This window comes from Hyaena hyaena, unplaced genomic scaffold (genome assembly GCF_003009895.1).
Source record: "Hyaena hyaena isolate Hyena2069 unplaced genomic scaffold, ASM300989v1 scaffold_150, whole genome shotgun sequence".
Lineage (NCBI taxonomy): Eukaryota > Metazoa > Chordata > Mammalia > Carnivora > Hyaenidae > Hyaena > Hyaena hyaena.
This window is the reverse complement of record NW_024080782.1, coordinates 2,852,160-2,877,038: the sequence shown is the minus strand read 5'-3', so window position 1 is coordinate 2,877,038 and position 24,879 is coordinate 2,852,160. Positions and strand designations below refer to the sequence as shown.

At 39.2% G+C, this 24,879-nt stretch overlaps 1 protein-coding gene across 11 annotated transcripts in view; it reads left to right on the top strand.

The window, feature by feature from the left end:
- Positions 1–24,879, top strand: part of DTNA (dystrobrevin alpha) — a 359,840-nt gene that overhangs the window by 125,774 nt on the left and 209,187 nt on the right. The gene's annotated exons all lie outside the window — the stretch shown is intronic.

The following is a 24,879-nucleotide window of genomic DNA, read 5'->3' as shown; positions in this document are numbered from 1 at the left end:
CCCTGTCCTCTACCTACATGTTGAAGAGTTTAGAAGCTGGTACATGGTATCGTTTACAGCCCATCAACTGCCATCTTCTGAAGTGATCTCACATTTAGGTGGGTGATTCATAAAAACGATAGCCTCCTAGAATCTTGGGCTGCTTAACTCCTGCTGTCTTCTGTCCCTATTTTGGGTACCCCCATGGCTCAGTTGTCAGCCATATGCAATATATAATAATATCACCCTGTAATAACTATATATTACAGAGCTGCTGTGGAGATTAGTCACAGGCAAGAAAAGGAAGAGCTCATTGAAATGGAAATTCACATTAAAGAATTTAAGAGGAAGTGGTAATAGCAAAGAAACTGGTGAAATGTCCATTTCATGGGCAGCAAAGTTTTCAGGAACCTGGATTAAGGCAGTAGCGTAGGGGGTGAACAATGTCAATTTTCAGAGACATTGAGTGAGGTAAGAATTTGGTATTGAGATAAAGAGTGGTAGAATTTAGTAACTAACTCCTTGGATTTGGAGAGAAGCAGGTGGTGGAGGCTGACTCCAGGGTGTCTAATGTGGGACACTAATTCGATTGTAGCTCTTTTAATGGAGGCTGGCGATTGGAGCAGGAGATGACTAATTTTAGGAATTTCTAGTCAGTCAATCCATGAAAAAAGAAGGTAGATATATGTGTTTAGAGTTCCAGAGAGGGGGCAGAGTAAAAGATAATGCATGTGAAATCATCAGCATACAAATATAATTGAAGATAATGAGAATAGATGAAACTACCCAGGGAGAATATATGGGATTATGTAAACAATAGGGTCCTTAAGAATCCCAACATTGTATGAGTGGCCAGGAGACCTAGTCAATCACAGGGCCAGAGAAGGAAGGAATGGTTACAAATTAAAAACGATGAAAACAATAATTGCTAACCTGTACTGAGTACTGATTATTCCCAGGTAGTTTTGCCAAATATTTTACAAACATTTATACCATGGTGGTTTAGAGTGCAGGCAGTGCTTCGGTTCAAATCATAACTCTATCACGTATTAGTTGTGTCCATTGGCATGGTTCGTAAACTCTCTGTGCCTCTGTAGCTTGAGGGTAATAATAGCGCAAACCTTTTAGGGTTGGTATGAAGGCTAAAAGAGATAGCACTATGTAACAGCAGTGTCAGACGCATAGAAACCCCTAATAAGGGTTAACAGTTATTTTTATTATTATAATTTGTAATAATAAATTGTTTTTAATGTTTATTTATTTGAGAGAGAGGGAGAGCATGAGCAGGGGAGGGGTGGAGGTAGGGTCAGAGGATCCAAAGCATGTTCTGAACTGAGAGCAGAGAGCTGGATGCAGGGGTCAAACTTACAACTGTGATTATCATGACCTGACCTGAAGTCAGACGTTGAACTGACTGGGCCACCCAGGCACCCCTTACAATTTTATTTAATCTTCAGGTTAATTCTATCTAACCTCCTCTATGAGGAGATATAATTATCCCCATTTTTTTAATTGAGGAAGTTGAGATTCAGCTTATATTAGTTACTGCAAGTTAGTATTAGAGCTGGTTTTTTAAAGAGGTTTGCCGGACCAGGGAGCCCATCGATTTAACTGGAAAGAAGAGATGTTGCAGAAAAAAAAAGGAAACAATTTTTAAGAAGCAGAGAATGACTAATGGTGTTAGATGCCTTAGAGTTGTCATGAAGTTGATCCATAGGTCCAGTGCCTTTGATTCATCTGGGTGAACAACAGCAGCAGAGATTTGGATAAGGATACCATGAATTCAAGGGGGGACGCAAACATGCAACTCTTACCATCTGAGAGATGAGCGACCAGGAGCTAATTTATGTTCCTAACCTGAGCTCTGTACCAAAACCTCCCATGCGCAAATTTGGTCAGCACCCAAGAGTGACTGTGCCTGGAAGGGCTCACAGGCACGACTTCCTATGACGTCAATACAGTGGGCATGTGGGCTCTCCCCACATTTAGTCAGCTGTACTCCTACTGGGAGCTTCACAGTTCTGCACATGTTCTTCCTTTTAACATCTGACTCATCTGAGTTTGAAATCCATCCTGTCTGACCACTGCATTGCCTGGTTTTTCATTGCATTTTATGGATCTGTTGAATTGCAGTCTTCTGCTTACTGCTTTGTGCCATCATCACAAATTTATTTAATCAACATCATCTTGTATGTCTCCTAACATTTTCAATCTAGTGTGCTTTTAATTAAAGAAAATAGAATTTATGTAAACTTCACAGTAAGGATTTATAAATCTCTTGGCATCAGAGGCGATGACTTGGCATCATGCTTTCCCTGTTTGCTCATGTTGTGGCACAGATGTAAATGGCTTCTACCTTTTGCACCAACTTCACTGGTCCACGAATCTTACTTTCCTTTTATTAATGATGATTTAAGGGGAGGATCATTTAGGAAGGAAGCCAAATGGTTCCTATTGCATCTTTACTCTTTCTAGCAGGTCAGCTACAAACTATAAGGCTATGCTCTATTGTAGATTTCCACATAACTCTGGGCATGGTGCCTTATTTAACAGTTCCCTAGTGTTATTTTGGAAAAGTCCTCTGCAGAAAATGCCAGAACTCAGCTTGAACCCTTGTCCCCTGTCAGGGAGAATCTTTCTATCAGTGGGATTTCTCAGCTGTTTCAAAAATCATTCAGTGCTTTACTAGTAAGTTCTGTTCCTGTGTAATATGCCAACTGTAGCTTACCCTAATTGTTCATCCTAAGAGCTTTAGAAGCAAAGTATGTTATCAGGGGATCTCAACCTTTGCTGTATATTTACATAGAAATCTTAATTTTAATTCATGAAAGGTTTTTTCCATTGTTTTCCAACCCCTCGTTTAGACCATATGAATGCTTATTTTCAAGAAACCAGAAAAGTCTCAAGTATACAGCCTAACCTTACACCTAAAGGAGCTAGAAAAGGAACAGCAAATAAAGCTTAGTTTCATTTGAATCAATCAAATGAGATTTTCTTTTTCCTTTAAGATAGTCTCATCTGCAATTAATAATAATAAATTAAGAGTCGGTATATCCTTTGTGATATTATATACCGGATCTTCATTTATTTTTATTCCTTACAATATTATTATTATCCCCACTTACAGTTCACAAGAATGAGAAGTTAGGAAATTTGTGTTAGTCATTAATAAAACCAGTCTTCAAATCCAATGAGTTGCACTCCAGAGCCTGAGCATGTAAGCAATGTGCCATATTTGATGAATGAGGAATATGCAGCATATAGTCATGTACCACATTTGTGATAAAGCACTAGTAACTGTTCTAGTACCTGGATTCAGACAATTCTCTACAAGCATGTTGAGTTCCCAGTTCACTTAAACTGCAAGCTAATTATTTAAGAGTTTGGAACATAATGCTAGAAAAGGCTGGTGCTCCAACCGGCCGACAAAAATCCTACTTAAACTCAAATAGTTGAAATGCTCTGCACCTATATTAACCATTATGGAAGGTATAATATTGCAATGCCAGAAACCAAGGAATCTATAAAACAATAAGAAATTTTTTTTAAAAAAAATCTTGAATACTAGTGTTTGGATAGGAGTTAAATTTAATTAGAAAATGAAGAGTGGGGTGCCTGGGTGGCTTAGTCGGTTAAGCGTCCGACTTTCGCTTAGGTCATGATCTTGCGGTTCGTGGGTTCGGGCCCCGCGTCGGGCTCTGTGCTGACTGCCAGCTCAGAGCCTGGAGCCTGTTTTGGTCTGTGACTCCCTCTCCCTCTGACCCTCCCCTGCTCACGCTGTCTCTCTCTCTCTCTCTCCTAGAAATAAATAAAACATTTAAAAAAATTTAAAAAAAAAAAGAAAATGAAGAGATACAAAGCTCTAATGTAGAAAGAAAGGGACTGAATCAGATACATAACAAGGCATAATATTTGATGAAATGGAAAAATTGTAAGCTGAGTAACAGTAAAGGAGGCAGGTGGGATGGGAGAGGGGAGAGCTGATAGGCAGAAAATGTTTTGAATACATACGATATAAACAGGTCATTAACTGAAAAGGCTCCGTAAGTGCTAAACAGAATATGTTTTGTGGAGAAACGCACTCTCTCTCTCCCCCCATGTTTCTACTTCCCTGTCTGACTACTCATCATTATTTTAGTAAAAGAGTTAGACTGACCCGAAACACACTCACACCTGAAGGTCAGTAGAGTGCTACCAGTTTCCTGAGTTTCTAGCTCAGGAGAAAAAGAATAAATGGGAAAACAGAGCCTGCCTTTCTTAAAAATGCAACCAAAAATGGGGCATCTGTATGGCTCAGTGATTGTGTCCAACCCTTGATTTCAGCTCAGATCATGATCTCACAGTTCATAAGTTAGAGCCCCATGTCAGGCTCTGTGTTGACAGCACCAAGCCCACTTGGGATTCTCTCTCTCTCCCTCTTTCTCTCTCTGCCCCTCTCCCACTCACAATCTATTGCTCTCTTAAAATAAATAAACTTAAAAAAACTTTGAGCAGATATTCGGGCATTACCAAAATTGGTTTTGTGAACTTAAATGAAGAGTAATATCAGTTCAATTGCTTGCAATAACTTATGCAAATTCCATAATAGATTGTGCAGCACATAGTAGACATCCAATAAATGGTAGTTAATAGTCTTACTGGGGAAAACTAAGATCAAAACAAAAAGGAAAAGAAAAGATAGTGCCTATCTGTTTAGTGTATTTCAAACCACTTTTCAGATTTGAGGTTGAGATATAAACAGCATAACCTCCAGAGCTTTTTCCTTTCATTCTTTGTGTTTGTATTTTTCATCACCTTTTTCTAAAATATTTACTTCCTTTGCCCAGTTCATTTCAGTACATTAGCTATTCTTGAACTTTTGAGACTCAGAGCCTCTTTATGCTCTTAAAAATTCCTGAGAACTCCAAAGAGCTTTTGTTTGTGTAGCTAACTTCTAATATTGTGTAAATTAGAAATTAAAGCTAGGAAATTTTAAATGTGAATTTAATACAAAATAACAAACTAATTAATATCAAAAATAATATATTTTTAAAAATGACTAATTTATCAACAAAAATAAGAAAAGTGGCATGGCTTTCCATTTTTGCAAACATCTTTAATGTCTGTATTAATAAAGGATAGTTGAATTCTAGTATCTGCCTCTGCATTTAGTATATTGTAATATATGCTTCTGGTTGAAGTGTATGAAGAGAATCAAAGCTCACTGAGATAGCTGGTTAGAAAAGGCAGAAGTATTTTCATAGCTTTTTCAGATAAATGTGGTGTTGATATTCTTTGATATGACATCTAAACTCAACAACTAGGGTTTTTTTTAAAAGTGAGTTGCAGTGAGGAGTCTTTTTTTTTTTTTAAGTTTATTTATTTATTTTGAGAGAGAGAGAGAGTGGGAGAACACATGGGAGGGACAGAAGAGAGAGAGAATCCCAAGCAGGCCCTGTGATGTCAGTCCAGCGCCCAATGTGGGGCTCAAACTCATGAACCACAAGATTATGACCTGAACTGAAATCAATAGTCAGATGCTCAACTGACTGAGCTACCTAGGTTCCCTAAAGCTGCAGTGTGGAGTCTTAAATCATATCAGTGAACTTTGCATAATCCATTACATTAAAATCTGTTACCTATCTCATCCTTTATATAGATTTTATGTTTATATCATATTACAACATCATGTGTTGGTCATTTGGAAAATATTGGTTTATTGGGTTACATAGATTTTCCAAATATTGACATATTCACTTTACAATAACAGAAAGAAAATCACTTCTCTTAATATCACCAGTGTTCCCATCAGAAAAGCCTTCTAGGTGTTGGGAAGCCATCGTACTCCTGGTGGTAGATGCTAGCTTTCCAAAATTCTAATGCTTGCTTGAAAGTTCCAATTTTATCATTGGCAACAAATACTATCATTTGTGTTACTTGAAGTGACAGCTCACTTTTGTTCATTTTTTAGAAAATATTTGTGAAATACCCAAGCCTGAATAACCATAGTTTGCCCATCAGTCTTTCACTTAAAATTGAGTTCCATAAAATAGCTGCCAGTCCAGCTCACAGACAATGTACAAGTGCTTTACAACATATGTACATGCAAGTGTGCACACACTCTTTGGTGTGCAGCAGAAGCACTTTATGTGTGTTTCCTATTTCATCACACAAACTTTTCAGAACACATGTCTTTGATGGTTGAGATTTAATAAAATCAATAATTAATAATTTTGACTATTGCATCAAGGACAAATGAAGCAAATGCTTTTTTTTAAAAAACTGCATTTAAAACCTACTAGTGTAGTCTGATGTCACTCCCTTGATTCTTGCTGAGGTGCAGCAAGTTTTTTTTGTTTTTGTTTTTGGGTTTTTTTTTTCTTTTTTTTAGAGAGAGCAAGCAGGGGAGAGGGGAAGAGGTAAAGAGAGAGAGAGAGAATTTTAGCAATCTCTACACTCAATGTGGAGCCCAATGAAGGGCTCAATCCCACAACCCGAGCCAAAATCAGGACTCGGATGGTCAACTGACCAAACTAACCACCCACCCTACCACAAGTTTTATTCATTGTTGCTCTTGCGCCAACAGTGCAAATAACATAATGAGAAAAGCTTGTAACAGATTTGTATTATTATGAAATAGTACTGATCATCATGGGGATGCCCTAAAAGAGTCTTGGAGCCCCCCCCCCCCCCCCCCCCCCCAGGGCCCGTGGACCACACTTGGAGAAATGTTATTGTGCAGAATACCTCTTTCTAAGCTTGTCTTGTGTTATCTTATTTTAAAGATATCTTGTNCCCCCCCGCCCAGGGCCCGTGGACCACACTTGGAGAAATGTTATTGTGCAGAATACCTCTTTCTAAGCTTGTCTTGTGTTATCTTATTTTAAAGATATCTTGTGATATCTTATTTATCTCCTTCTTCACCCACAGCTCTTAAGTCAAGGTACAGAATCCAAAATCATGACTATGTCATCAGAATATGCAATTGTCAGCTAAACTGCAGAAGCCTGGTATGGATAAAATGAGTTTAGTAATTTGTTTGATGATAGCTTTGAAATGCTGTAGGAGAAATTGATGTCCAGTGGATATGTAATTAGGAGATGTTGTCGTTGATCCCAACTTCCGTGTCATCTGTTTTGAATTCAGCCCAGAAAAGAGGGATGAAAGTGGTTGACACCTGCTGGCTATTTAGTAGACTCCAAGAAGGTTGGGACTTCTAAATAAATAAATTCCATACTTACGTATGCAATGCTCTGTTTACTTAATTACTGATATTTCCCCCTAAACTGTTCCAAAAGAAAAGGAATGGGTGGAATTACATCTTAATATTGTGCCAAGAGTAAGGAAAGTAGGTATGTCTTCAGCCCCAAGCATATTTGTCTCTCAGCTTGTCACCGTTGCTATCAGTGGCATATTCTTCTATTTCCTTTTAACAACCAGGATTTCATTAAGTGCAGCTCACTGCCCCCTTCAGCAGCTCTTATCAGATCCATCAGAAGTGTAAAGCCACCACTGTTGCCTTAAAAAATGCTGCCTGTTCAGGTTAAAATTACAGGAAAAAAATAATATATTTCCTCTCCTGAACAGGAAGGAAAAGAAAGTACTACCAAAGGAGAACATATACAAAGAGGTGAAATTCTTACGTGTGTAAATATCGTAAATTAGTTAATGAAAATGGCATTCCATTTGACTCTCAGACACAACTAGGCCAAAGATTTGAGTAGATGGGTGTCTCTGGTTCACAAAGCCCATGTCCAGACTGGTGGTGTCTCCTCTGAACATTACAGTGCAGGGGCTACACCACCTGTGGTATACAGGTACGGACGGAGCTCTCTATCAGAGGTAAACTCTGATAGAGAGAGGTAAACTCCTGTTATCAAGACAAACTTACAAAACCACAAAGCAGTTTATTACATTTTGTACTGATAGTTGTAAATGCTACAAGGATACTTGCATGGGCTCACTGGCCACACGTGGGCTAACTGCCCATTCTTTACCTGTAGGCAAATGTAGGAAGGAAAATAGAATCAGAGTGACCAAATAAGATTAAATCACTTTAAGGGAAATTAGCTAGGACATTCAAATATTTGAAAGCATTGAGCTAAGCATACATTTCCACAGCAAAGATAAATTTGTCATTAGAATCTTCTCCACGTGGGTTGGTCATCGTCGTTTTTGACTGGGCAGCTCCTCATGATACAATGGAAAGAGCAGGGATTGCCCATTGTCAGACAGCTCCCAGACAACTCAACACCACTTATCACTGCTATATGTCGTTTGATTAGTTACCTGGCCTCCTTTAGCTAAGGATTAGTCCTGGAAATAAAATAAGGTAATGAATGTGGAACACAATAATATGCCTAGCATGTGATAGGACAGCCGTAAATATTATTAGTTCCCTCTGAGTCTTGCTTTTCTTTTTAAAAGAAAAGCTCAAACCCACAAACCGTGAGATCATGACCTGAGCCAAATTCGGACCCTTAACCAACTGAGCCACCCAGGCGCCCCTAATTCTTGCTTTTCAATGCTTCCATTGCTGACTCCCCCTGCAGTACTCTTTAATATTTTATCCCTTTCCATCCGATAATATGCGGAGTGAAGTTATACTTTGTTCATTTAAGCAACAGCTAATTACTTACTGAGGGCTCACTATGTCCTAGGCATTGCATTTACTAAACGATTTTAATACATCGTCTCATTTATTCCTATAGCGATTCTCTGACAAGTGCTATAATTATTGCCATGTTATAGAGGAGGAAACGGAGACACAAGGCTCAGCTGATTTACCTGCCTGGATGTGCTGAAGCTGAGATTGGAATGTAGACAGTCTGATGCCATATGTCATGTTTTTCAGGGCAACTCTACACTGATACTCAAGTGGGATTTGCGTGGGCACCATTGTCTGTCTTCATGAGGATGTCACATACCCTGGCTCAGTTCATTATGTGTTGATTGTAGTTCAGTTCTCAGAGGACCTTTCAGTTCTTGGTTGGGGTACGCCACCATCACCTTAATTTTGTAAGTTTTTATGTTTACTTAATTTGTTAGTATATGAAAATCTAATACTTGTGCCCACAATGAAAACAAAAAGTTTATTCCCCTCTGAGAAATAATAGGTTTGAGTAATTTTTCCAGACATTTAGTCATGTTTTTAGTATTTATCAATCATCTACCACTTTCCAGCCATTGGTCTAGGAACTGGAAATACAGCCTACACCAGAGATTCTCAGCTTGGGCATATTGGCATTTTTGACAAATACTTTATTGTTGAGCAGCCTGTCCTATGCATGGTAGGATGTTTAGCAGCAGGCCTGTCATCAACCCAAAGACACCTGTAGCATCATCCCCACCCAGTGCTGACAACCAAAAATGGCTCCAGGCATTGCCAAACGTCCCCTAGAGAAAGGCAGCAAAATCCCTGCTGGTTAAAACTCACTGGCCTCATCCTTGCTTTCATGAACCTTATAAAGATTGAGCTAAAAAACAAAAAGCAGAAAAAGAGATAAAATAGTATAATTTCAGAAAATCTCAAAGTAGAGTGATAGAGAATGATAGGGGAGGGGCCCATTCAAATCGGTTAGTCTGGCACCTCACCCTCAAGCTTCCCTCATGCCCCGACGCACCGCTGAAACACTGCTTCCTCTGATGAGTGCCTGACCTACTGGTACAAAAACTCCTTCCAGCAGAGGCCTTTATGGGCCTACGTGGGTTGCAAGAATTCACGTCCAAGCTATAAACATGGGTCTCCTTGACCTACTCCAGCTTTCAGAAGTGAAGAAATACAAGTTAAATTGAAGTCAGAGCAGGTAGAGGCATTCGAGATCTCCTTGTTCCCACCCGGCTCCCCTGTAGCCTTGACGTTTCGCTCCACTTGGAGATGACCAAGGTGTGCTGCCAGGCCAGCCAACACCAACGGCAGAGCTTGTGACAGCCCCGGCCCTGCCCCCCTCAGCTTCCAAGCCATGCTAGCCCTGTGCAGACTCGAAAACAAACTGCCTTTGAAGGTATAAATGATGGGTTTGGTTTTTTTTAAGTTCCACAGTAAGCTTTTGGTGCGAATTTCTGCTGGGGTGGAGTTTCAAAATCTGTCACATACTGCAATGAACTGCAGTTGGGGGACAGTCAGAAATAATAGGCCTTTTTTCATATTTTCATACTATCAACACTATTTTGTGAGCACTTCCTTTCTATTTGTACCTTGCAGACCGTTTTGTGAGCTCCCAACAGCAACAGCTCCCTGTTCGCGGATCCCTCGGCTTGGCGGTATCCACTTTTCCCAACATTGTCGGAAATACAAGTATATACGGATTTAGTACGTAGGCAATTGTCCTGGTTTTATTCCGTGCCGATGCCCCAGATCCAGTAACTTGTCCTTTCATACATCCCACCTCTGTTCCTCTGGGGCCCGCAGTCTCACCAAAAGCAGTACCCATGATGCAGGCCCCCTCTGCCACTTTGCAGACATTCATTCATTTGTTTGTTTGCTCATTCATCCTACACACAGTTCTCAAATGCTGCTATAATCCAGGTCACATGCTAAGGGCAAGCACCTATCCCTTCATATTCCTACCTGTCTTTCTAGACCTCCTGCTTATTGCCAGATTCCCTGGGCACCAAGCTTGGTCCAACTGCCGAGAATATCTCCCGAAGCCCAGCCTGACTGTTTGCTTTGTCTGTATAAACCAAGCCAGAGTTTAGATTCCTTCCAGTCCTCACCTAGTCTTCCCCACACCTGACTACTATTTTCATATTAAAATTTCAGAATTTAAGAGGCTTATCACCCCCCCGCCCCAACTTCTTCGTACTTTTCATTGCAAATGAAGGACTGGTTTGCTATTTTTAGTGATTGTATTTTGTTTGTTTTTTTTCTTTTAGGAAGGAATTTGAAAATGTATTAGGCACTATTATCCTCCCAGCCAAGAGGATAAAAGTCTTCATTAACAATTATGGGGCACCTAAGTGGCTCAGTCGTTACGTGAGGGACTTCAGCTTAGGTCATGATCTTGCATTCCTGAGTTTGAACCCCGCGTCGGGCTCTGTGCTGACAGCTCAAAGCCTGAAGCCTGCTTCAGACTACGTGTCTCCCTCTCACTGCCCCTCCCCAACTCATGCTCTGCCTCTCTCTGTCTCTCAAAAGTGATATATGTTAAAAAAATTTTAGGGGCGCTTGAGTGGCTCAGTCGGTTGGGCGTCCGACTTCAGCTCAGGATATGATCTCGCTGCTCCTGGGTTCGAGCCCCGCGTTGGGCTCTGTGCTGACAGCTCAGAGCCTGGAGCCTGCTTTGGATTCTGTGTCTCCCTCTCTCCACCCTTCCCCCACTTGGACTTTGTCTCCTCTCTCTCTCTCTCTCTCTCTCTCTCTCAAAAATGAATAAATGTTTAAAAAATTTTTTTAAATTTAAATCAAATAATTGATGAGGTCATATATAATAAATGTTGCTGCAGCTAGTGTAAATATTAAAATAAAATAAAACCTCCTCAAAGATTCTAGAACTTAGAGTAGATAATATGTGAGCCTAAGCAGTGATGGTAAGACTTTAACCAGAGACTCTCAGAGAGCTACAGAAACATGTTAGTTGTTTATCAATTCCATGCCTAAAAACAAATATTAATTATGTGATAATTAACATTTATTGAATAATTTGCGTACCCTGTTATGAACGAGGCATCTGATTAATATAATTGAATCCTGGAAAATTATCCTCTCCGAGCCTGGATCTTGCCACTGACCAGGGCAGCCCACGGTGTTTCATTGCAACTCTGGACGTGGTCTCTAGTTTATAATGTCCGGATCTTCCTTCCACCCTTTGCCTTGCTGCTTCCTCGAGTCTTCTCTTCTTCAGGTGGGACATTACCAATAATTCATTTAACCGGTCCAGCCTTTAATAGCATGAGACTCAACTCCCTCCCTCCCCTCAGATATCAGTGCTTCTAAATGTGTGTGGCCCCAGAGGGACCTGGGTGGTTCCGTCGGTGAAGTGTCCAACTTCAGCTCAGGCCATGAGCTCATGGTTCAGGGTTCAGGACTTTGAGCTGTGAATCTGGCTCTGTGCTGACAGTTCAGAGCCTGGAGTCTGCTTCAGATTCTGTGTCTGCCTCTCTCTCTCTGCCCCTCTCCCACTTGCACACCTGCACCTCTCTCTCAAAAAAAATACATACATTTAAAAAAGAAATAAAGAAATAAACATACACTTAATAAATAAATAAATAATGAATAAATAAAAGTGTGGCCCCCAGAGAGGAATTCTTCTTTGGCTTTGTATTTTATTTTAATGTAAATAAGTTGATATGAAGGCCTGTAGCTTAGAGTTGAGGGATGTAGAAAAGAGGCAGAAAGCAAGGACAGAAAGCATTGTGTACCCAGGAACTAAGTTGAATAAATTGTGTGGCATAGTTTCAGGTATGTTGAGAGTTACATAGTAATCCCTGAAAAGGCACACAGAGCAAAGCCCTGGCAAACCATTACCCACCAAATAGGCATTAATATTGTTCCCAGCACCATTATTATAAAGGGGTTGTACTATATCCAAAACTCTGATTTTATCACTTTATTAGTAACTGTCTTTCAAATAACGTATATTGATTATCCACTAGTATGAGGTACGACTACAGTGGATGGAAGCTTTCCAATAAAGATCTGTCGACATTCTTTCCACAACCACAAAGTCTGTGAGGAGCTACTGAGGCATTCTGGGAATCCTCTGGGGCATCTACAGCGGAATCAAAAGTAGCTCCAGGACAAAAAGGACAATGCCACTTGGAGCAGCCCTCGGGTCCCCTTCCGGGGTTGCCCAAATAGAAGCTGGGTGTCTCTAGGCAAACCCACCCTCCATGTTGATATTCCTTGGGGCTCTGAGAGAGCCTATTGATTTGAGAATGAGCACCTTTCTTCACTGTTTAAAACTCTTGAATGCTATTCAAGTCCACAGTCTTGCCACCTTAGTAGAGGGAGTGTAGGCTCCTGACAGGGAAACAGCTTGCACATTCCACCTTACTTTAGGTTGGCTTTCCTGGGGAATCATGTTGCCTTGGCTCCAGCACTAGTGTCTCTGCTTCAAACCCTCCCAGAAATGTCACAGCAGTGCTGCCCCGCCCCAAGCTTGTCGAGCACTAACCTGGCGTCCATCCCAGTTAACATGCCATAACTCAGAGACAGGCTGTTACAAACATCTCTGGATAGTAGGTTGGGCTGCAGCATGTGACTACGGGAAAAAACGGGGAGAATTTGGTGCCTATTTCTGGTAACATTCTTTTAACTTGGAGGTGTTGCCAGCAGTTAGTGGGTAGACTGAATGTGTAACTTAAAAGCAGAGGGGCGAGATGTGTCCTGGTGCTTAGCTTCCCCAGGCCTCTATAATGTTTACTGCTGGTGCTTTTAACCAGTCAGACCCATAGTTTCTCATCATGGTGGTAAAACAGGTGCTCCAAACGTTTTGAAATATCAGTATCAGAAAAATGCATGGTGCTAGTTTTAATTTTCAAAATTAACACTCATTAAAAAGTATGGGATTAAGAGGTACCAAAAAAAGTATATGATTCGCATTAGCACATTTTTTTTTGTGACAAGAGTCATTCTTAAGTGACAGGAGCCTATCCCCAGCTCCTGAGTTTAAATACAGTATGACAAAAGACCTATCAATAATTTGCTAATTAGCTCAGTTATGATTTAACTTCATCTCCACACATTTTGTATCTTTAATGAGATCTATTTATACTGTATTATTCTCTGCAGAAGTTTCAAGGATATGGTCACTGAGTGAAACAGATGTGTGGGCAACAATATCACCAAGGGCCTCTGTTTCATTATCTAGACTGTTGGTCAGAAGTATCTGACCATTATCCCAAATGTTTCCTTAAACATATTTTAGATTAAGTGATAGAAGCAGTCCTTTTTAAAAACTTGAATTATATTTTCTGCTGCACATTTTAGAGTTAGTTACCATTATGAAATCTTAATAAAATTACTGTCAATACATAATTCACATCAATCGGATTGTGTATTCCCAATTTACATAATTTGTCATATCCCCAACATCATTAAGCATCATCTTTAATATATCTATAAAAATTGTGCACATCTGTAACCCAACCTAAATTTGTAGAGCAAAGCTCTACAATTCACCAAATAGTACATCTTTCTTCAACTGCATATTAGGTTGTTTCCTGTAAATTATCTATCACTCTTATAATGGCCAATGTGATTATGGGGGATAGCAAACAATAGGAATAACACAGATATTTGAAGTCCCCAAATAAACCAAACCCCATTTGAGTAAATTGCTTCTGCCTTTCCTTGATAGATCTTAGTCCACTTATATCCATTTATTGTCCTATTCACCCTCTAGTGGAGTTCTTAATAAGTGGTGGAAATAAAGAGAGAGAGTGAAATGATAGAAAAATAAAGGAGACAGAGGGTCCAAATAGCCACAAAGCTGAATGGTCCGTGGGGTATGTAGGAACTGACTATATTATTATCAAGACGATATTTTTGTGGATGTGAATTATTTAAGACTATAATCTTTGTGTTAACTGAGATATATAGAAACATAATTACATGGCAGCTAATAAAAGAACTTTTTAAAGATTCCAGCTTAAACACAGTTGTCATTTTAAAGACTTTGTGGAACCACAGACTTTGAAATAGATCTTAAATTCTACAGGGGAGCTGAAATCTCTCCCAGGATGTGAAGTCAAACACCTCTAACTTTAGTTTCAAGTTACAGGTTTGATGTAATCACTGTGATTTGTGTGCTGGTAACCATCAGGAATGTTCTAGAAATACAAAATTTGGCACCTCATTTTAGAATCTGAAGAGAACGTTACTGATGTTTTACAAAAATTTAGAGTGCAAGAAAACCCTAGTTTTCAGCTCACATCAACCCGTCTTTTTTTTTCAGCCTAATATGGATATAAAATGTATCTGGCATTAGTGTTTCCTAAGGTTGCTACAGCTTGCCAGAATGTTCAGACCTTTGCACAATAAATCCATTATTACAATAAATATAAAAAGACGTAAGATTCTAAACAGCTCATCACATTGCTTCTAATGTTCTTGTCCTCGAGAACACATTTTAATATATATTAAGTATTTGTATTTATTTTCAAAATGACAAATTCATTCTTATAGTTGTTGCCCTTTAAGAGTTTTTAGTGCACATGTGTGAGATGGTAAACTGGATGCATTCATTCTGCTCACTTGCACACTGGAAGAAAATTCAATCTTTCCCTGAGTTTCTCAGCTTATTTATTACATAGATTTTTGACATAATGTAGTTGTCATCTTCTTAGAAATACAGATTAGCATAAAGCTAGCCTGTAGTCTGTAGATTCTGATTCTGGAAGACCTCTGGATATTTTTTAATTATGTGAAGGATTTAATTAAATGAGTGATGTGATTTTAAATGTGTTTATTACCCTTATTTTTAACCACTTATTTAGTAATACCCGCTAAGATATTGTTCTTTACTATTAATAAAACTTGCATATAGTTTTTTGAGCCTGTTCATAAAGCTGGCAAAGGTCAAGAGTGCTATTAATTCTACGCTGTGATGTGGTCAGGTAACTGAGAATTATACCGACTGAGGGAAGAGGAGGATTACTTTAGGCTTTGTAAATGGGATATTAACTTTAGTAACACAGCCAGCCCTCTCCATTCCAGATATCCCTGTTCATGGAATAGTCATCAAATATGTGCCTCTATATGTGGAGGGTAAAGAACAGAACTTAATAAGAGATCAGATGTATGGGGGGAGGGGGTTGTCTATACTACATTCATGTGCATGGAGGAGTTGCATCCACACCAGCGATGGAGAGGTCCTAGACCAGGACTTTGAGCAAGCACATACTATAAATTTTATGGGAGCAAATGCAGAATCCCTTCATTTTCCCACAGCATCTTTCCTGGGAGGCTGGAGAAGAGGAGAAAAAAAACATAATAAAAATAAAAATAACTTGGATGCTGCCTTAGCTGTATTGACTTTAGTAGCTGGCTAACATCATTTTCTATTCATTAGTTCATTTTGTAGTCTTCTAACTATTTTGTGTAATACTGCATCTCATTTATTAATATTTCCTCTGGGCACATTTCCATGTATTCCCTTAATCTAATCTAGAAGTCAAGAAACAGAGGTAGAGACATACATCTCAGAAATCCCACCCCTTCCTAATTATGTTTTACTGGGTAGGATAGGATAATTTTAAATGCATTGACTGGATATGTAGGTGCTTGGTTGGCTTTTGATTTTGTTATTGTTGAATATTTTGAGGAATGTCTGATTGTGCTTCCTGGTTTTTCAACAACCCTTACCCTTTAATATGATACCTTAAAAGGTCCTTGTATCAGTCACTTTAGAATGACCCAAATAACAATAAAACATTCCTCATTAGATGATGAAAAATCACAGTGAAAGACCAGGCACATTCCTTATATTCCTATCTAATTTGTCTATATTAATGTCAAAATTTATTTATGTTTATGATTACTAATAAACTTGTGTTTCAGACTTTTTAAAAAAAATTTTAATGATTTATTTATTTCTGAGAGAGAGAGACAGCGTGAGCAGTGGAGGGTCAGAGAGAGAGGGAGACACAGAATGCGAAACAGGCTCCAGGCTCTGAGCTGGCTGTCAGCACAGGGCCTGACACAGGGCTCAAACCCATGAACCGTGAGATCATGACCTGAGCCGAAGTCGGACACTTAACCGACTGAGCCACCCAGGTGGCCCCTTGTGTTTTCGATTTAAGCATTTTTGGCTAAATGTAAAGTTAAAAGGATACAGCTCACATAAACAACAAAAAACTGCACATACTGTATTTAATGCTTTATTATGAAAAAAGCATATTTTATGTCCAACATTGCTTATATTTACATAATACCCAAAAGTCAGTTTGAGCTGTTAAGCAAACTAATTTACTAGAGTAATAATTGCTAGTTTTAATTTTTAACCACTTGATTCCCCACAAACCAATGGCTTTTATCTTGGGATAAAATACCAATTTTGGATTACTTTTATTTTATAAACACTATGACATCAGAAGTGCCAAATTTCATGGTAAATTTTTAAAGCATAGACCACATATTCAAAGTATTGTTCTGTATGCTTGACATTGATTTGACATTGATAATATTTATGCTCAAGAAATTCACAAAATTGTGAGAGGAATTAAGATGGACCTATGATCTTCATTTGAATGTGAACAGAAGGGGAACTGTCCAATGGCCTTCTTTAGGAAATATGCCAGGATTCAAAATGGGATAATGTACAGTGGCCACTTTGGTTAATGTCCCTAAATGCCAATATTTGGAAAAGCCAGGTATATAACAAATAATAGGTAATAATATTTGCTATTATTATAGCTGAATCCCAAAATTTCTCTTTCATGTAATTATTAAATAATGCATGCCAAAAGGCATGAATGAATGAATGAATGAATGAAAATAAATGATGGAAAAAGAATAGCTGCTATGAAAAAAAGCTGTAGGGAAATCCAAATTCATTTGGGTGATCAAGGTCTTTCTGAGAAAGTACTATTGACTCTGAAATCTGAAGGATGAATAAGCTAGGCAGAGTTGGGTGATAGAATTTTGCAGACAGAGGAAACATCAGGTTCCAAAGATCTAAGCTGGGAAGAGATGAGTACATATAAGAGCTGCAAGAAAGCTAAGGCAGGAACCTAGAGGGGCTGGGTGGTCATGGCAGAAGTCAGGCTAGTAAAGTAGGCAAGGGCTGTCCCAGGGAAGGATTCTATAATGTGTTCAGCCTTTTTGTCTTTCCTGCAGGCAAAATGGAAAAGGATAAAGATGGTGAAAAGGATATAAAGAAGGATAAGAGATGGTGTGATCATATTTTCATTTGAAAAGATCATTCCAGCTTTCTGTGAAGAACGGGTTGAGGTGGGGTAAGATTAGGAGCACAGAGACTAGTTAGGAGGCTATACAGCACGTCATCCAAATAAGATGACTAAACCAGGGCAGTGCTTTAAAACAAGGTGGACGCACAGGAGATGGAGGGACTTGAAATACATGTTGTATGTAAAGAAAATTGAAGCAGATGGACTTTGTCAGCAATAGAATCTGTAACTGTGCTTTTTGTTTTTCGGAATATGATTACAATGACTGTGCTGCCACTAGACCCAGGACATTTAGTGTTGCCTCCTTCTGTAGAACCTTTGTCCCATCTCTGAAGATTTACTCAAAGATCAGTCAAATAACAAGCACTTAAATTTAGGCTAGATTCTTGGGGTTCTCAAAATTTGCTTCAGATGACGTTGTATTTCTGGTTCTCTTTGTCTTCAAGAATATATTTGGATCAATTGCATAATTACAGTGGAGGGTTTGTATTTATATGTTAATGTGTTTATAGGTAAATGTAGCTTTCTCTTTAGTATCAAAATATTTTACCCATAAAACTGTTTTTTTTTAAAAGATAAATTTTGGACCATCTTTGTTATCTTCCTTATGTGGTAATGTTGTTTCTGTTTTTTCAACTTAATGTTTTAAGAAGTAATTCAAATATTGAAAAAGTGTTAAAACTTTATCCCTGAAGCCAGTGTTCTACTATTTCAGAGTTAGCTGTCATGGTTCAGGCCTTTATTAAAATTTCTTTGGAGCTAAGAGCACTCTCTACAGAGGACTGGAAATTTGATGCTCTTGAATTCCATTCTGCTCACCTCCCTTTCCCCATTTGTTCTTGGCTTGGAAATTTATCTCTGTCTGTATTTCTCATCTTGAAAACGGACATTATCGTGATTTCCCAGAGGTGTTTGGAAGGTTATCCTAATGTTTATCGATCAGCTTTTAAGGTGATATGGATAAAGGAGTATTATGATCTTGGGATTTGTTATATCTGTAAAATGGCTGTTATGCACAAGTAAGAATTCTGTGAGGCCATCCCACAATCAGTGAAATACATCCAGGAGGTTCTCTCACTCATTCTAGCAATAGAGCCTCATTTCTGGGGCCCTTCTGAAAATGGCATTAACATGCATTGAGTGTTGTTTCCATTTTAAAAGTTTATTTGAATAATTTTCATCCACAATGTGTTATTTTGAGTGGTAAAATTCTTTGGTGGTCTTTTGATCTCTGGAGAGAAAACTGGGGATAAGGAGTGAGGGATATGATTTTTACAAAGAAATTTTTGGTTGTTTCTGCCAGCACATTGATGTTTATAATCTTATTTTTTCATTGCATGTCTAGTGTGGTATTGCTCACTTTCTCTTTTTGACATAGGCCCCATTCTGTTTAAAAACATTTTTCCGGGGCTCCTGGGTGGCTTAGTCGGTTAAGCGTCTGACTTTCGCTTAGGTCATGATGTCGCGGTTCGTGGGTTCGAGCCCCGCATCGGGCTCTGTGCTGACTGCCAGCTTAGAGCCTAGAGCCTGTTTCAGAGTTTGTGACTCCCTCTCTCTCTGACCCTCCCCTGCTCACGCTGTCTCTCTCTCTCTCTCCTAGAAATAAATAAAACATTAAAAATAATTTTTTTCCAAAATTCTTTAAAGTTCTTTGTTTTACCTTGTTCTTTCCTGTCATGTAGCCACCTTAACGCAAGATTATGCTATATGTGATCCAAAGCTGCCAAAAAACAATTGAGAGAGTCTTGTAAATTTACTTTATCGTTCTGACTTTAGTTTGTATGTGGAAGTAGGATAGGAATATAAACATGGCATAAAGTATGCTTTCAAATTCCATGATGTTACTTGTAATTCCAGGCAGGTATTTGCATATTTCATTTATTTTGAAACTGGTACTTCTCCCCATCCACACAAAAACAAACAAACAGGCAAAAACCCTCGGGACCAAATTCAATTACACAGGGGCACCTAATGGCTCAGGTGGTTGAGCCTCTGACTGTGTTCGGCTCAGGTCATGATCTCACATGTTCATGAGTTAGAGCCCTGCATTAACAGCACTGAGCTGACTTGGGATTCTTCCTCTCTCTCTACCCCTCCCCCGCCTGCACTCTCTCCATCTTTCAAAATAAATAAATTTTTTAAAAAAGTCAATTACACAGGAGAACTTGACAGTCCAAAGAGTCTTACTTTTTTTTTTTTTTTTAACTTTAAGAGATCAGCCACGCAGGTCTCTGGTTACAATGCTTTCTGGCATCTGGCACAGAAAATGAAAACCTTCATGCTCTAAAAGCAAAGTGTTTAAAGAGAAAGAGTTGACCTTCCAAGCATCTGGATTTACTGCCAAACACTAAAATTGAACTATAAAGCAGAAAAACTGAGTCAGGTGAACTCTCCATTCTTCTTCAAGGGCAAAGTTCTAGTTATGTGAATCAGCTAAAAACAGTGAAAAAAGGAAGAGGGGTGTGTGTGTGTGTTGTTTTCCCCAATTGCACATATCTACTTTAGTCCTATTCTCCTCTTGAGACACAGTCTTTTTATAGTAATAGTGGTAACTAGACCCCTTCCTCTTTAGATGCTCTTAATCATCTTTTGGATTTGAAGTCAATGTCTCTACCTCAAAATAGAATGAAAATTCAGGTTCTTAGCTTATGGCAACCCTGGTCACTCTTAGTGCTCAATGAAGGTTTATTGACCTTGAAAACAGGTACTACACTAGGTGTATATGAAAAAGCTGCTACAAATGAGTATTTATGAATATCTGCCCTAATGTTGGTAAAGAACATAACATTAGTGCATTGGATTAGAATCTTGGTCCTGTTAAAAACATGTGTTTATTTTCTCTTACAGTGGCACCAGGAGATATGTTATGGAAGAAGATAGTTGTTCTTCTTACTGTCAAATTAAGAATTTGCCTCTAAATCCTAATAATGTCCATTAGTAATTCATTACAGCTCTATGACTCATGAGTCATTTGAAAGTTTAAACATTATTTTCTATTTTCAACCTAGTCTTAGTAACATCCTTTTATGGATCTTAAAGTTACCTCTTTGAAGTTTTAGTGAATTTCCTGCGGATAACTGTATTGTCATCTTTTCCAGACCATTCAAAGCTTTATAGACTTCACATCTTTTTAATACCCCATATTTTTTAGTCTGTCATTTTACAACTACTTCCCTATTCACTTTGGATACTTCATATATATCTCGTGAGCTGTAGGAGTCAAAACTCTAAGTGTTATTTAAGGTGCAGACATAATTTTTTTGTAAAGAGGGTAGATTTTATTTATATGTAATTGTATTTATGATTTCATTTTCTTATAAGCAATGCCTTCCTCATAATATTACTGTGAGGATTGAATGACATAATGTTTGGAAAGTAATTAGCACAGAATTTGGCATGGGAGGCACTCAATAAATGTTAACAATTGTTACTATTTGATTTTTATAACATTTAATGACCATATACCATTGCCAACCATTTTGGTTTTTTAAAGCTTATTTACTTATTTTGAGAGAGAAAAAGAGCACAAGCTGGGGAGGAGAAGAGAAAGAAGGAGAAAGAGAGAATCTCAGGCAGGCTCCACGCTGTCGGCACAGAGCCCCATGCGGGGATCCAACTCACAAACCGTGAGATGGTGACCTGCGCTAGAGTCAAGAGCCATACACTTAACCGGCTGAGCCACTCAGGTGCCCCGCCATTTTTATTTTTTAAATCCTCATTCACTAATAGGGGGTATGATCGATGTTCCTAACGCAATCTCCAGTCTTGTCTGATTCATTCATTCAACAATTGTGTTTACTAAGTATTCTAGGAATCAATACTAGGTACTAGGGATATAGCCACCAAAAAGGCAAGGTCTCTGAATTCAGAGAGCCTACCACAAACAGGGAGACTAATGATTACAGGGAATCACAGGGAATTACAATAAGGTGCGGTGAGAAGTGCAGGATCAGTGAGAGAGCGTAGGAGGGGAAGCTAACCAGTACAGGAGGCTGGTAGGCTTCCTGGAAGAAGTGATGTTAAAGCTGAGACCTGGAGGTAAGTAGGAGTCAGCCAGACAGAGGGGGCAAGAGAAGGACAAACATGGGATGATTGCCGGAAGTCTACGATGTGTGGTACCTGAAGGTGAGAGAAAATGCTGTGTTTTGAGGAACAGAAGAAATCCAGCAAGAATGGAGAGGGGAATAACAGAAAGAGAAGGCTGGAGATGTGGGCAGGCACCAGACCTCAGAAAGCCTTGAGATTTATGTCAAGGAATATGGACCTCATCCTGCGAAACCAGCAGTGAGTCCCCTTCATTCACCTAATACAGTCCATCCTGCTTAACCCCGTCCACCGTTTGAAGCCCCCTTCCCATTATGACCCTACATGAATTTGCATATTTCCTCACCTGGAATGCCCTTCCTCAAAGTCTGCAGTCCAGTCAAGGAAGCGTGTCTTGAGTAACTGTTGTGTGCCAGGCATTATGAGCCTTCATCCCTCCGATGCCTTTCATTCACTCAGGCTATAAAATATTTTTTAAGCACCAACATTTAGAGGGAGTTGTGCTACTTTTAAATGATATTTCCTCTGTGAAGGCCCCCAGGTTTTCCAATTGGAATAATCTCTTCCATTTTTCTTCATCCTTTAAAATCCCAATATCCTAAATAAATCTCTCCTCTGGCTCTTGCCACTTTGGATATTGCGTTCCAGCTAATTCTGTCATGAGTCTGAAACCTCTACAAGATCTCTGTGTTGTCGGGGACAGAGTCCAGGTCCAATGTACCATTGTATTTTCCACAGTTTTTAACCTTGCTTGAGTCCAGGAGCTGCAATGACCCACATTGCCAAGCACAGCAACTAAATTATTTGTTTCAAAGCGATTAAGCCTGAATCCAGTTCAATTTCTCAAAAATATCTCTGCTTATTACAGGATTCCAAGATTCACATAAAAACCCCATGAGTGAATAATATGTTATTAAGGATTACACGCCTGAAGTACTTGAAACTTATCACCTCGTCTCTCGTTAGCTCTGTACTATGCGTTTACTCATGCTTTTTGTATATTCTTATTATCTTAGTAAATCAGAAGAGAAGAAAAATGAGGAGACTTCTACCTATGGATTGCTAAAAATAAAATTCTGCCTCGCCTGTAGCTTTTCCATTTTATGTCTGTGTGAATTTACAGCTACATTTTTTTTTTTTTTTTGGTGGTTATTTCTGCATTTCCTAGGCACACCAGTAGTACTTCTGGCAGGTTCTGTGATTCACAGTGGATACTAAAGTTGAATCCTGATTGTCTCCACAGTGAATGCTATAGTTGAGGCTTAATTCTCTCCAGTGTGTTAATGGTCTATTTGAATAAAAGGACAAGGAAAAACCACTTAGCCCTAGGGAATTTTTATTTGTTTTAATGTTTATTTATTTATTTTCAGAGAGGGCAGGGAGAGAATCCCAAGCAGGCTCAGCACTGTCAGCTCAGAGCCCCACACGGAGCTCGATCCCATGAACCATGAGATCATGACCTGAGACAAAATCAAAAGTCAGACTCTTAATCAACTGAGCCACCGCACCCCAACCCTAGGGAATTTTTAAATACCAATGACAAAATTTTGCTGAAATAGAAGACTGTTTTGTATGGGAGACCCACAATACCTGTCTTCAGATATATTGCCCACTTCAGGCTACTTGCGCCCACCGTGCTTGGTGGTGCTGTTTGAGCTTTACTTGAAACTGCATGAGATGTTTTGAGGACTTTCTTGTGGGCTATCAGAAGGCCATTTCAGATAACCCGCTAAAGCCAACATTCAGAGTATCCTTCCAAGGGGAAGTTTTGGGTAAGGTGGACGCTTAACAAGGAACTGTGGATTTAGTCATAGGCTCGTGTGGCCTCAGTCTTTCACCTGGTCACAATACTCAATTTTCTTTTCCATGATTGGACAACAATCTTTCAGCTGGTTTGGTGACACTCTCACATAGCTGATATGATAGAGCTGTTGCTGATTGACAGGGAGATTTTCACTTAAGAAATGACACTTTTTTTTTAAATGTTTTATTTATTTCTAGGAGAGAGAGAGAAACAGCGTGAGCAGGGGAGGATCAGAGACAGAGGGAGTCACAGACTGAAACAGGCTCCAGGCTCTGAGCTGGCAGTCAGCACAGAGCCCGACGCGGGGCTCGAACCCACGAACTGCGAGATCATGACCTAAGCGAAAGTCGGACGCTTAACCGACTAAGCCACCCAGGCGCCCCAAGAAATGACACTTTGGAGGGGCACCTGGGTGACTCAGTTGGTTAAGTGTCCAACTTTGTCTCAGGTCATGGGCTCCAGGGACTGGGAGAAAGCCCCTGCATCGGACTCTGCTGACAGCTCAAACAGAGCCTGGAGCCTGCTTCGGATTCTGTGCCTCCCTCTCTCTCTGCTCCTCCCCTGCTCACACTCTCTCTCTCAAAAAATAAAAATTTTAAAAAATTTTAAAAATGAAATGAAATGACACTTTGGAAATGTTCCATGCCCAACTTCTATTTAGTTACTTCCCTTCCTTGACTGTTTATAATAATCCTAGAGCAGTTACTAGTCACTGAGTGAAAGCTATGTGCCTTATACATACAATACATTATCTAAGACAATCTTCCAGATTACTTGAGGTCAGCACTATTATTTTCCTTACAATCAAGATGAGGAGATACCTTTAGAGAAAACAAGTCCCAGCTGTAATTCTCTCCTTCTGCCTCTTGCTATTATAGACTCAGAGCACACGCATTAACTTCATTATCGGCTAGAACAAAGCTTAGTTGTGAAAGTTAATTTCCTGGGCACATTCTGAAAACAACCTTACACTCCGAACCAAAAATTCAGGAGGTTTTAGAACTTAACTTTCCACGTAGGATCATTTTTCACCATGTATGTATTTTCAAAGTTAACTGTAAAACTTCAAAAGAATAAAAATTATATAGCAATAACAATGTTAAGAAATTCTTTTGCTGATATATATGTAGGGTTTTTTTCAGAAACTTGTAGCATACTGACAGCAGAAGATATTCTATTATTCATCCAGGCAATAGAGAAAACCCCAATCTCAGTAGGCAGGC